Source organism: Tachysurus fulvidraco, chromosome 22 (assembly GCF_022655615.1).
Source record: "Tachysurus fulvidraco isolate hzauxx_2018 chromosome 22, HZAU_PFXX_2.0, whole genome shotgun sequence".
NCBI lineage: Eukaryota > Metazoa > Chordata > Actinopteri > Siluriformes > Bagridae > Tachysurus > Tachysurus fulvidraco.
Genome location: NC_062539.1, coordinates 11741994 through 11756468, shown reverse-complemented (window position 1 = coordinate 11756468; position 14475 = coordinate 11741994). Strand labels below are relative to the sequence as shown.

Sequence of the window (14475 nt, the reverse complement as noted above, 5' to 3'; positions counted from 1 at the left end):
GTTATGTTTAAGTTAAATTTATATTTGTGCCAAATAAGCAATCCTTAGGCAATGGTTGAAAGGAAATACTCCCTGATTGAGAAACTATATTGAGGAAGAAATCTTAAGAGGAACCAACTCAGAAAAAAAATGTCCTCACTTTCTTCGTGAAGTTATTTTCTCACATGGGTTCTCTTACTGTACCACTGCTATGCTGATAAAACTGAACTCATTCTCCTTCCTGCCTTCAGATACCATGGCTTCTGCTCGGATCTCAGCATGTCTCAGCAATTGAGTTGAAATTCAAAACTGATCTGATGATTATCCCAGGTGATTCATAACCAGGTCAGGATCTTGCAATATCCCTGCACAACAATCTGATCACCCCTTCGGGCACAGCTCGCAACATTGGGGTAACCATGGATAATCAACTGTCCTTTTCCTCGCATGTTGCTAATGTGACACGCTCATGTCTGTTTCTTCTCTACAACATCAGAAGGATTCAGACATTTTTGTCCAAACAGGCTGCCCAGGAACTTCATTTCAAGACTGGACCACAGCATCTCACTGCTGACCGGTCTAACTATGAATGCAATTCATAATCTGCAAATGATCCAAAAACAGTGGTATGACTTGTTTTCAACCTGCCTAAATTTTCACACTCCGCCCCACTGTGCAGCCACTGCCTTCCAGTAGCTGCACACATCAGATTCAAAACACTGATGCTTGTCTACAAAGCCAAACATGGACCAGCTCCCACTTACCTCAAAGCTCTTATCACTCCTCACACTGCACCTCGCTCCCTCATATCTTACAGCACTGCTCGACTGATCTTATTATTTCTCAGGGGTAAGAGGTGGCTTGAACTGATATTGATGATATTCTAAGTTTGTAACCGAGTGAACCAGTGTTAATGTAGACTTAAAAGCTCTTTTGTATGTAGCTCTGGATAAGGGCATCTGCCTAATTCTGTGCATGTAAATGGGACATTGAAAGTAGTGTGTGAGAAAGAGGATGCACGGCAATAGGGCAGTATCTGTGCCAGGCTAAAAACAAACCCTTGCTGGCTGGCTCTCCCAACCATTCTGCTCTTTGCTGATCCATTCTTGCTCCTTGGACATTAAATTGGCTACATCCAACTCCAGCAGACTACACAGTGTGAATTTAGAGATTGCTGTGCTTTTGTTTTTATGGAGACGTGGCTCAGAGTTCTAGATGCTGCCATTAAGCTAGATGGACTCACCACATTTCGTGCCAACAGAAATGCAGCTCTGTGCAGTGGGGGTAGTGGATAAGGAGTTTTAGGAGTCACAGGAGTTTCAGTCCCAGGTCCACCAAGCTGCTAACGCTGAGACCCTTAACCCTCAATTGCTCAGTAGTATAAAGTGAGATCAAATGAAAGTTGTTCTGGATAAGGGTGTCAAATGCTGTGAATGCTGTAAGGCATATGGCTTGTGTCTTCACGTCAACACAGAACGGTGCAAACACTGTGCTAGTTTTTAACTACTGCTCGTTGCTGGTGGAGTTTGTGAATGTTAAATGCAGATTGTTTTATTTACAGAACAGATTATGGACCAGACATTAAAGTGTGGGTGTAGAGAGTGTATGAGTGTTAGTATGTGTTATTATGTTTTTGTGTGTGCACATGTTTATCAGAATCAGAATCAGGTTTATTGGCCAAGTGTGTTGACACACACAAGGAAATTGTTTCCAGCTGTTTGTGACTCTCAAAAGTACAGACATAAATAACACTATACTATACAAGATAATACAGACTATACAAGAAAATGCAGATCTGATACAATAGATATTATGAGTATTAAATATGAATACAGAATATATGACTGATCAGTTCTGAAGAGAGTCGTGATGAGGCAGCCATCCGCGGCGCCATCTTGGATCTCATAAAGTATAAGAATGTGTGTGCGTGTGTTTGTCTCATGTGAATGTATTTATTTATGCATGTGTACAGTATTTATACTGCACAAACCCAGAAGTGGAAATGGAAGTAACACCTAAAGGCTCAGTGCTCTGGCGAGGGTTCCCTCTGGATGATTGATGTTTATGTTAAAGGTTATCTGGAAACTGTATCTTTACTACAAGGTACTGCTTGAATATGAATGAGTTTTTGGTGGACAAACATGGGAGTATGAGCATAAACAGGTCTTTTTCCTACATGAAACATGCAGAATTTGGCTGGATCTTTTACTTCTAGAGATTTCAAGAATCCTGAAGAAGTACAGTGTGGAGGAATGGTTGTTGGTAGAAGTTGGAAAGGGGTAATTTGTCCCCAAATCTTTTAAAGACAGAACCAAACCTCATCATTGTCCTCCTTTTCAATTCCTTAAGTGTAAATGTGAGGCAATAAAAACATCAGAGGAGGAAATTTATGGTATTTTTCATATTATCATGTTATCTTTGTGCATTAGCATCCTCAAAACAAATTGATTTGAGTAAAATTCCTAATGATGGGCAATGCTGAAATACAAGAGGATAACTGGAAAGCTTCAAAAGAATTAACTTCAAGAGGTCTCAGGCAGCCCTCATCGAGGACACTGGCCAAGAAGTAGACCATGAACCCACTATGAACCCACAATGTGTATTGTACTCTTACCCATCAGATGTTGTCTTGATAAAAATGGGATTATAAATAAATGGTAGATAGAGTGGGAAAGTACTTAATTAGTGGGAGATTGGAAAGGGCTTGTAAAGAGAAAAAGGTGGACATATGTAATGCTTTGAAAATGGTACAAAATGGAAATGCACTGACTGTGTTTTTGGTACTGTACTTCCATGCAGGGGCGGTTCTAGACCTTTTTAGGCTCCAGTTCCCCTGTCTGTGATCTCAGCCACCCTAAAACTTTAAGTATAATTTTACTTTTAAAAATAAAAATTACGTTAAAATGCAGGACATGTCGTCGATTTGAAAGAAAATTATTTATCAGTTTGATCCAAGAGAGAATTTTTTTACTTTGCTTTTACGCGCGTGCGTTGTAGTCTTTCAAAAGTGCGTCATCAGCTGTCTGCTTTATTTGAATAGAGAAACACAGTCACGCGCAGCGTGCACGCACTCTAAAAAATGATTCATGGGGTTAGTTTGTAAAACTTAAAATAAACAATATTTTCAGCATAAAATAATTAAGTTTGTAATATGTACTTGTATTGGTGAGTTGATAACTCATTTTAATAAGTCTTTCAAAATTAAAATAAAGAATACTGTCTTAACTTAATTATATATCGATTTTGAACACACACTTTTACCTTCTCGTAAAAACAGAAAAATATTAAGTTAGTGAAACTTGTATATCTAGTGAGCATCCTTTAAATGCTGAGTAAAGGCGGAATTTGCCCGGACGTGTTTTTCTGCCAGAGAAGGACTACTAGGAGCCGGAGAAACAGGAGAATCGAGGCTATATAGGTAAGTTAATATTTTTGCTTTGTTTTAATCTCAGCAGCTACCAACTGTATGCACAAAAAATCTGACTTAAGTAAAGTTGTACGCAGATTCACAGATTCGAGTTTCCCGAGTCAATGACTCCTGATCTAAACGCTACACCTCTTTTCTCTCCTAGTAATGTAGTGAGGCGGCTACAACCGCGTTTTCCTCAAAATCAGCTTTCCTCCACGGTGGACAAAATACATATAAACCTAAATATGAAACAAAATGAATGCGGCAAACTTTACTTAAGTAAATAGTTGTTGTCACACACTAAACTGAAAAGACAGTTTGAGCTAAGCTAATTCATCGATTCTAAAGTTAATAGACGTTTAGCTAGCTAGTGTGTTCAAAATAGGCATTATGTTTTGTTTTACAGTGGCAGCTAAATGATGTTAATTGATATCGAACATGTTTAGTGTCGTCCGAATTTAAAGTTTACACTTGGTTGATTAAGACTTACACAAAGTTTGCAATTTTTCATGTGTAGTAAGTTTTAACTCCTAAGATTTAACTCATGTGTCTAATGTCCTGTTCCTTTCCTTGACTTAAAACACTCACATTGATTTTGATCTACTTAGGATGATGAGGTGCCACAAATTTTGACCCAGCCAACGCCAGTATTATTATTGAGGGAACAGAAGTCCTGCAAGACCTGGATGTATCCAGAGCCTGTGCCCTGCTAGGGCTGGTATATGCTCTCAACCTCAGCTACCCAAAGGAACTAAAAAATACTTTTGAGGTGTTTCAGAAAATAATTCTTGAGCTGGATGGTCTGAAAGCTAGGCCGAAGGTAATGTCTTTAAACAATAAACTGTTGTATTCCTGAAATGTTACATGTAAAAGGTTTGTTGTGCATACACATACAGAAGCTGTAATGTTGACAATTTTTTACATGAAGGTTACAGTGTTGTATTTGTTTGAGACTTTATGGCGGCTGTAGTTTATGTGATGAAGGTAAAATAAAAAAAAGTAAGAAAACTTTTAGTTTCAGCTAGGTGGACCCAATAAGCTGGCAATTGTGTCTGTTGTAGGAATTCATTTTCCACGTTCCCTGTGATTTATTGTTATTATTTTATTTTATTTTATTCTGATATGTACCTACCAGAAAAATACTTGATTCTTTACTTGACTTTACTTGAAAAAAATACTTTAGTCCTGGATAATTATCTTTTTGTCAAAGCATTGTTTTGTCAAAGCACTCTTCTTGTACATAAGTTGACATTGGTTTTATAATAAACCAGTTTCATCATAAAACTGGAATTGCTGTGTTATTTCTCCTGACTGAAGTGAAATAAGTTACTTGTACTCAAAAAAATTAAGGTAACAATTTGCATGGACATATCTAAGTAGAATGGAATCAAAATAAAGAAGTTAGGATAGCTTAAATTATGTAATTTGACCACTTAATATCACCAAAACTTTGAAATTAAAATTAAGTTGTTTCAACTTAATTAAGCTCTTAGAGGTTAAGTCAAATCATGTTGGTTGTACTAAACAAATTGGGTTAGTCTAACTATAAAAGGTACATGAAATCTACTTAATAATGACTGAGTTGAAGCTACTTAAAAAGATGCATGCAAATTGTTACCTTAATTTTTTTAAGTTGAGCCAGCGTTTTATTTTTTAGAGTGCGCGCAGTCAGAGATGGAGGCATTTATCTATAATGTTAATCGGCGGAAAGCCGCAAAATGTCTTGTGAATATTTTTTATTAATGACTGCATTCATTGGACACACTGTTCGTTGAGAATGCACATATATGAACTGATTTGATTCAAGACTGGCATCATTTCATCATGCATAACATTTTGGTGTCCACTTTTGCCATTTTAAATAATACCATAACTTTTGGCTTACTATATAGTCATATAATATATAATAAATTCTCACTGAGGGCTAAGCCCACCTAAAGATGAAATCCTAGAACCGTCCCTGCTTCCATGGAACTGCCTTGTTTCTTTGGAATAAAGACTTCTTTTGACATCACAACCCTGGAATCAGAGATAAGCTTATTACTTTTGCCTGGCATTTTACATTCTTTGTTGTTTTTGTTACTTTTCCTGGTGAATGGTCACAACATAAAAATAAATAATAAAACAGAAAGTTTAACCAATACAAATTTTCAATTAATACATCACATACTTTCTATACACTGCAGATGTGCTCAAGCTTACCAAAAAACCTTTTTGAAAATTTAGTCTGTTTAAAATTAAAATTATATACATAACATCGCACAAAAGAAAGAAACAGATGATAAAAGGCTTTCTAAAATCACATCTCATCAGTTTATTGATAAGACAACTTGATTTTTATCTGATTAGCAGGTTGATTTTAACAAGCACGGTCCAGAAAAAGTTGTCTTTGATTTAGTAATCAAAAAAGCATTTTAATTGCTGTCTATATTTATATATAATATGGCATGTGACACTTGCGCCTAGTGGGCAATCTCACATTACATTAGGCACTGGTGTGGGAGTTGCCCAGGGAGCACTTGCTGTGAACAGACCTGTAGACACACAAACAAATGCATGCACAGACTTCAGCGTTTTCCTCTTTAAGCATGCTATTAGCTGTTTGGTACATTGCCCAGTGTTTACATATTTCTGCTTTCTTCAGTGTTTACATATTACATACTTTAGTGTTTACATTAAAAACTACAGAAATGTCATTTTTTCCCACATATACACCAGTGAGGAATATTCAAGCATGAAAACAGACAAACACTTTAAAGATTTGTTTGGTCTTGGTTCTGTTTAAATAGATGGAAAAGATATCAGTGTGGAAAAAGTGTCCCCACATTCAGAAAGTCTCATGGTGGAATGTGCATCACTTCCTGTTCCCTGCAGATTTGGACAGGAAGTGCCCTTCCTGTCTCCCCGTCCAAGGGTGTCTGTCTAAGTTTATGAGACTTGATTAAAAGGCTCTTTCCAAGATAAACAAACACACACACAAGCACACAAACATCTATCTATCTATCTATCTATCTATCTATCTATCTATCTATCTATCTATCTATCTATCTGTCTGTCTGTCTGTCTGTCTGTCTGTCTGTCTGTATATAAAAGGACAATGGTACTGTATTATACTGAGAATGTCACTGAACTAAATAAACTGTAATGCAAAAATTAATCATGTTAGCATAAAATTGATTGTACTGACTGCACATTTTGATCTGGATTCAAAAGTGCTAAATATTAGAACCTTTAGGTCTAATGTCTAATTTGAAATTTAAACTTGAATTACACAAAAAGTGCATGTACCTTGAAGTTAGACAATACCGGATATCTGGATATGAATTTAAATAATTTGAAGTACTTTTTATATACAGTCCTATTTAAATGTACCTTTTTTTTTTAGAAGAAAAGCAACACTTAAATATATATTATGATAAACTTGAAGACCTGTGTTTGAGCCTTCCTTAAATGGTAAGGTTCAGTCAGGACATAAAAGGACCCCCTCATTACATTGAACACAATACTGATTTAATATCTGTTACATTAACTATATACAGTACTATAAGGGTGGAATTTAGTGGTGGTTTGTTCGTGAACTAAACAGTGTTTTTGAATGAATTTTTTAAGAGAATGAACTGTTCACTTTCACACCCCTTTCTTTGAGTTTGAATGAGTGTGGCACACGTACTGATTCATATACAAACTGACTCACTACTGTCGTTCATTTATTATTCACCCCTAGAAAAGTTAAAGAGTGAAAAAGAGGAGTGTTTAGCAATAAGAAGTCTTATGTGTTGCTCATAGCATAATCCAAACATGAATGTGTAAAATGTCTGATGGCTATCTTTCTAAATTACTTAAAAAAAATTACCACAAACTATTTGCAGATATGTTTTCTTCTGTTGGCTTGAAAAACCCAACATTCTGTTCTGTTTTATAAGATTATTATTATTATTATTATTATTATTATTATTATTATTATTATTATTATTATTATTATTATTATTATTATTTATCTTTTTATATATTCAATGAAAAAATATTTAAATGGATGTTATTTGATGGATGGCGGGTCATTGTCCGAAAACGAATCTATCTATTCTAATTAAAATGCTGTTCATCCCAGGTGATTCTCCATGGACAACTCAATGATCTCACCTTTGATACCGCACATAATTGTTGACAGTTTTCTAACAGTCAATTGTTGTTGAAAAACCTACAACTTTGATAAGTACTTAAACTAGCACTTAAAAATGAAAAAATAAAAAAGTTGGCTATGCATTTCCTACCTCCCAACAGAGGTTTTAAACAGATCGTACTCTGTAATCTAGTTAACTTGTATTGATGTATTCAGTGCTATAGACTTCAAAACTCTAACTGTATATAAGTTGCTTTGGATATGGATGTCTGTCAAATACCATAAATGTAACCCATAGCTTCCATGCCATGTGACCCTGTGACTAAGCAAACATAAGCAAAATTGTATTACTACAAGTTACAAGTATTAATACAAGACACCTCTTTTAATAGCATGATTTAATTTCTAATGGAAAAATCTGTATTTTTTCAATAGCTTCCATGGCAGTGACCCAGAGACCCAGCATTTTATTACATTTGAGGACTTTTTCTATGTCATACTCAAGTTTTTGTTTAAAAATCAATATTTTTTTTCAATAGCTTCCACCATAGTACAACATGCCCCATTTTATGGCATCGACTACAAACCATAGAACCCTTCCACATTCACAGTCACCCAGCTACTGATTGATTACACCCATGTTCAATCGGCCACATGCTCAACCTCGGACTCTAAAAGACTCTAACATACATTTTTCTCAGATGTCTGTGCTCAGTTCACTTGCTGTTCTCAGCGTTACCAAGACTTTTGTACTGTTTGATTTCCTGTTTTGACCTACTTCTGTATCTAGTTTTACAAGTTCTTGTCAAACCCACAGTGTTGTTTGCAATCGGCTGATCTGTGCCTGTTTCTTGACCTTGCTCTTGCCTGCTGTATTGGATATCTTGTTTGTCTGCTCATAATTCTGCCTTACCTGCATCTGCATCTGCCTAAGCATCTCTGTAGTGACATATAAATTTCACTTTGCATATGACTTTCTATCACTTTCTATATATAATATCAGTTCCAGCATTCCAACAGTTTGTAACACTGAAACAATTACTACTACAGTATAACTACAGGCTGTGAGTAAGTCTGCACATTGAATGGCAACATGCAACACTATCCAGCTGTGGGTGCTTTGTGAACTATTTTTGTTGACAGAGTGAGAATGAACAAAGAATTTTGTAATATTGTGTCTGAAATCTGAGTTAATGAACTGTTGCATACTGAATAACATCATTGCCTCATGTATATGGCTGGATCACAGCACACTTGTTCGTGTGATACCATAGCAACCAGCTCTCAATGCCCTACCTCTCAAACTACGAAGGATACCAAAGCAACCACAAGGAAACATCCTAGCAACCAACTGGATTTCAATAGCAACAGCCTAGCAACACCCTGTCAATCATCTGGAATACAATAACAATTGCATGGCACCATCCTAATAACATGTTGTAATACAGTAGCAATAGTACCTTGCTTAACCATTCGAAATTTCTTCAAATGTAAATATAAAATGTACGCTTCTAGTTTTAACCAGTTTTAGATGCTGCCATTACAAATACTGCAATACCAACAATCCTAGTTGCAGCAGCAAGGCCATGGTCAAACATGATTTGTGAGTAGAGAGTGGATGTGGAGTGTGAGCTAACAACTGTTCTGTGTTTCAGTTACCTGTGGCTATGAGATAAAGAAAAGAAATAGGAGCCACACAGTTGTGAACTGTGTGTGTTTACAGTATATTCAATGTTGTTAGGTTGACTAGATAATTCGACAACTGTATGAATGTATAGGTGTTCTTAAGTGGACAGAGAGTGTATGTTCATACAGTTGTGCTCAAAAGTTTGCATACCTTGGGAGAATTTGCAAGATGTGAACCATTTTTTAAAGAAAACATGAGTGAGAAAGGAAAACTTATTGATTTTATTTATTATAGGACCCAAGTTAATATATAAGGCATAACAGAATGGTACAATCATCAAACAAAACATATAAACAAATAATCCCTGTTCAAAAGTTTGCATACCTTTAGTTATTAATATTGTGTATCGAACCCTTTAGCATCAATGATGGCATGCAGTCTTTTGTAATAATTGTGCATGAGGCCCTTAATTCTCTCAGGTGGTATAGCTGCACATTCCTCTTGGCAGCTGTAGAATGCAATTTGTCTGCCAGTATTTTATGATAACATTGCCATAAATTTTTACTAACTTCCCTGTGCCACTGGAGCTCACACAGCTCCAAAACATGAGATCCACCTCATGCTCTACAGTGAGGATGGTGTACTTTTCACCGTAGGCCTTGTTGACTCCATTCCAAACATAGTTGTGATTATAAAGTTCAGTTTTGGTCTCATCACTCCAAATGACTCTGCTCCAGAAGCTGTGAAGCTTGTCTAGGTGTTGTCTGGCTTACTGAAGGTGGGCCTTTTTGTGGCACGGGCGCGGTAACGGCTTTCTCCTGCAACTCGATCATTTGTGTTCATTTGCTTCCTTATTGTGCTCCTTGAAACAACGTCAACACTTTTTCCAGACCAGCCTGTGTTCCTCTCAAAGTTGTTTGTGGGTTTTTCTTTGTATCCCAAACAATTCAGTAAAAGCAGTAGTGGATGAATCCTTTCTTGGTCTACCTGACCGTGACAGTATAAACGGAACCTCCAACATCCACCTCTTTATCGGAGTTTGAACATGTACTGGTATTTTCACTTTTCCTGCTTTATAAAGTTTAACTACCTAAATATGCAGGTCCATTGGCAGTTCATTTGTCTTCCCCATGGGGCAATATCCAGAAAAGTCAGTGCATTACCTCATATGAAACTCACTGACCATTTATGCACAGACACTAATTACAATTACAATGAGTAATAGGTGTGGAAACTTCATTTAAATAGCCATTTAAACCTCTGTGTTTCAGCCTGTGTGTTTAAAATTTGGCCAAACATTGAAAGATATGTAAACTTTCGATCAGGGTTTTTTAGATGATTTAAGTTATCATTAGATTTTAAAAAAGGATATTAAAAAGGAAAAAATATTTTGAATTATCAGTCATATTTTCCAAATAAATGGCATGTTTAACAATTTCTTTCAGAGTATGCAAACTTTTGAGCAAACTGTACATCAGTATATGTCTGTCCTTCCCAATTGTTCAGTCTTCTTCCCAATTATTATAATTATTAGCTCGTGCTCTCTACCCTCCCCTCCTTACTTGCTTACCCACCTCCCATCCAAGTACAGTTACAAGAAAAGGTTTGTCATCCAATTAAACATTTTTCCAAGTCATAATACAGACACATTCATCCCACCATAAACTGATAACACACAAAAGCATACAGTATGCAATCTTTAAACATCTATATTTAACATGTATGTTATCTTCTCATATATAAACCTGTGTAAATAAAGTCAGGCACTCTCCTAAAAATCAAACACAAATTCTGGTTACTAACTTCTGCTCTTCATTAGATAGGTATGTTTATATAAACTTTTCCCTGATCAAACATATTTCAGAGGACATGGTGAAGACAGCATGGTTTATGGCTGAAGTCTTGGACAGGTGGACAGGAGAATGTGCTCCATCACCATGCAACAAAACAATGAAAACATTAAAATGCATCAACAACAGAAAGGTTTCAACACAAGAAAAATATAACATTTAAAATCAAGTTTTTTTTTTTTTAATGGCATGACTTCCTAGATCTGTAAGAGCTAAAGGTCTAAAACTCCTCCACACTATGCAAATCCTATCAGCAGGTACAGAAAATCGTTGGCAGAAGATTATTACTGTTCCACTAATGAAAAGGGTTTAAATGATTCATCAAATACTCAAGAACTTTGTGTTCTTAGTTTAGGCAGAGTGTATATTTGTGACCCAAAGGAAGAACCAATCTACAGAAGTCTTAAGCAGCCATGCATTATATTTTTTTCTTTCTTGTTTTTTCACAGGCCTTGCATATCATAATATATGTGGCTCCTTTTCAAGTGTTAGACACTTATGTAGAAATCGTTAATCAGTGACAGATATAGAACTATTTGAGGTTGAGTGAGTCCCTGTTCAGTCCAATGTTGCCATGCATGATGGTGCTTTACTGTGATTTTGCTGCCTCTGTAGCATGTTCTTATGCTGAATATGCAGAAAATTTAAGTAGCATTCACGAGAAAACAAGTTTTTGTTATATTGTGATCATGAGAAAACAACTTATTGTTTCGAGATCGCAAGAAAATTAATTCATGATCACGAAAAAACACGATAAATATGAATGCATTGCCTCCATGTTTCTGCAGCGACTGACACAGGATATACATCATATCACATCAGGATGTACATTATCATATACATACATATACGCCATTATTCAATTAAAAAATCAGAAACAAAGATCTAGTTATTAAATTTACCGGATTTGACCCCAGATAATGTAAATATTTAAAAATTGAACAAGGAGCAAAAGATGAAATTCTGCATGTAATTTATGTTCTAATGTCATTGATTTTAGTGACACTTCTAATGGCAGGACATTCTATTTCATTAATTTTATTTGTCCATGATCTCCAAACTTGGGTTTAGACAAAGGATGATGCATTCTATCTATTATTCTATAAATGGTGAGGCATGCTACATGTATCTATTTGTGTACACTCAAGCATGCATCCTGCCTGCATTATCCTTATTTCCTTCTGTGGCCAAACTTATAGATAGCAGGAATCAGCAATACAATGATCCACCACCCCAACAGTATTCCAAGGGCAACCCTCTAGAAATGCAGCAAAGAAGTACATGACACAAGGTACTGTTTCATCTGTTAGTCAGGCAAAATGTTTCAGGTCACATATGTAATCTGGTTTCCTGAGAGGTAAACACGGTGCAGCATCATAGCTTGATGGTATGGGAACGGCCTTGCAGAATCAGTGTCTGAAGTTTGTGTTAACAAACACAAATTTCATTGGCTACAAGGCGTCAGAAACTTACTAGTTCCTATCCTGGTGAAGATGTACAGTATAATAATTCCTTCCAAAAAGAACAACTGCCGGCAACTCTGGATATGGCATCGATATCTACCACATATTATGGTAACTATTGACCAATCTCACTGTTAAATTTAGATTGTAAGATTCTAGCTATAATTCTCTCTCTTTGCCTCCAAAATGTCATACCAACTTTAATCTCTCTGGATTAAACAGGCTTTACATTGATGAGGTACTCTTTCTTTAACACTAGAAGATCAACATTATTTTCTCTCCATCACTTACTACCACTGAAGTTGTAGTTTCATTGGATGCTGAGAAAGCGTTTAAAAAGGTGGAGTGGGAACACTTGTTCTTTGTTCTAGGTAAATTTGGGTTTGACCACGAGATCATTTCTTTGATTTGACGCCTCTATGTTTCCCCAAGTGCCACACTACATACTAACGGTGTTCGTTCGCCCCCCTTTTCTTTTCAACGGGGGACACGTCAAGGGTGTAAACTTTCGCCCTTGCTATTTAACTTAGCTATTGAACTTTTGGCCATCTGGCTCCGTAGTCAAGATGCATTTACAGTAAAGGCATTGTCCACCATAAATGTTCTCTTCATGCAGACAATCTCTTATTATACGTCTCTGACCCTATAGCCTCTCTTCCCCCTATTTTACGCATTTTGGACCAGTTTGGCAGCCTATCAGTTAAACTTTCAAAAAAGCGAGTTATTTTTCATAAATCAAATGGCTAAATCTGTTCCTCTCTCCTCGTTCCCCTTTAAGTTAGCTTTGAACGGGTTCAAATATCTAGGCATATTTATAACAAACTTGTTTAAGGATTTGTTTTTCAAGAGTTTTATACCACTTTTGGATAAATGCCCTTTCCCTACCTTTAATGGGTCAGGTGAATCTTATTAAGATGTTAATCCTGCCAAAATTCTTGTATCATTTTCAGCATGTCCCAGTTTGCATTAATAAAATCCTATTTTGCTAGTTTAGACCAACAATTGAATATGTTCCTCTGGAGTAACAAACCAGCTTATATAAGAAAATCAGTCCTGCAGCTTCCCAAATCTGAAGGATGTTTAGCACTACCAAATATTCAGTGTTTCTTCTGGGCCTGTAACATTACCAAATTACTTTACTGGGTTGGCCTCAGATGTTGTACCTCTAGCCCACCTTGGTTACACATAGAGATCTTTTTCCTGTTCCTTACTTTCTAATATTTGTTCTCAGCTTCCCGTTGACGTACACAACATTTCAAACAATCCACTAGTTATCAACACTACTAAGATCTGGCTCCAATTCAGGAAACAATTCGATTTGCACAGAGCCTCGATTTACATGCCAATTTCATAACTTATTTCCCCCATCCCTCTCAGCTCGTGTCTTCAACATCTGGGCAAGTAAGGGTGTGTCTGCTCTGAATGTCTTGTATGTAAAATAAATCTCCTACTTCTTTTTTATCAGTTAAATTTAACCTTCCTAACAGCCATCTGTTTCGTTTCTTTCAAGTGAGAAACTTTATTCAACAAACCTGAGAGCAAGACTTGCGGATTAACATATCTGAGGACCAGTGGAAGAACATTCTTAGTTTAATCCATACTTCATCTATCTGTGCTAGACATGCTTTAGAACAATGTAAAGTGCTTCACAGAGTTCACGTCACTAATGCTAAACTGGCTAAACAGATGCAGACAATGTCCAGTTGATCACCTTTATATGTTCCTTTACATATACCTTTATATATGTATAAGCGTCAGTCCATAGTGTCAAGCCATGATGCAGCATTGAGAGCAAGATATGCTTAGGATAACCTCACTTGGCCTTAATATCGGAAAATGGAAAAAAAAAATCACTCTCCAGACCATACAGTATATAAAAAATTTTTTTTAAATGTACTAATTCTTAACTCACTTATATGAGTATAGTATTATAAGAGCAACACACTCCAACACTGAAAGTGGGACTGTGGGACATAAGACTGAGAATGAACACTCCCTCATCTCTTCCTCCACATATACTCTAGTTT

The 14475-nt window shown here is 36.2% G+C and overlaps 1 long non-coding RNA gene across 1 annotated transcript; it reads left to right on the top strand.

Annotated features, from left to right (window-relative positions):
* Positions 1-3162: 3162 nt before the first annotated feature.
* On the top strand, positions 3163-4246 carry LOC113637315. Its single transcript, XR_003439338.2, has 2 exons — positions 3163-3397; positions 3997-4246. It is a non-coding gene; the product is annotated as an uncharacterized LOC113637315 (long non-coding RNA).
* Positions 4247-14475: the final 10229 nt, after the last annotated feature.